The sequence below is a fragment of the Electrona antarctica genome, assembly GCF_951216825.1.
Source record: "Electrona antarctica genome assembly, chromosome: 9".
Classification (NCBI taxonomy): domain Eukaryota; kingdom Metazoa; phylum Chordata; class Actinopteri; order Myctophiformes; family Myctophidae; genus Electrona; species Electrona antarctica.
This window is the reverse complement of record NC_136790.1, coordinates 50232264-50232983: the sequence shown is the minus strand read 5'-3', so window position 1 is coordinate 50232983 and position 720 is coordinate 50232264.

The following is a 720-nucleotide window of genomic DNA, read 5'->3' as shown; positions in this document are numbered from 1 at the left end:
TATTATTATTATGTAAATTTATTTTATAAAAAAAAAAATATATATATATACAATCCATAATGTAATGCTTTTTAAGAAGTAGTAAAATAGCAGATCAAACGCATTGTGAGCTTGTAGATCTGCTATTTTCACTAGTTTACCACCAATTTAAGATACGTGATCTTTTTAATATGTCAGTAATGTTTGGTGATTACTTTTAATATGTTAATTCCGTTAAAGGAAATATCAATAATACACTGAAGAATAACATTATATTTAACTTTATAAATTTACTCATTTATAAATTACAGTTACTGTACCGGTGGTGGCGACATTAATAGCAGTCATCACTGATGAATTTAGTACAATTGAGTACCTTTTAGCATGACTTTATTACATGTATCATTAACAAACTGTGTTAATAAAGTATTCTATCAATCAATCAATCAAACTCACCATAAAATGTCCATCAGAGCTTCGTGTTAATGTCAGTCCTAAACTCATATTAACATCGACATATTTCACTTCAGGAAAAACGATGGATTCTGAAAACATAAAAATATGCACAATTCCAGTACTGTATTGTAGTAGGTAGTGATGTCTTGCTGTAAAATGTACTACAAACTTGTAATTTGAAGCACAGGTGAACGCCGCACCTGGGAGGCGGAGCTTGTCACAGGCGGAGCCCGGAGATGTGATGTCACAGCGGAAGACGTCCCCCTTCCTGTTGCCGGGGTAATC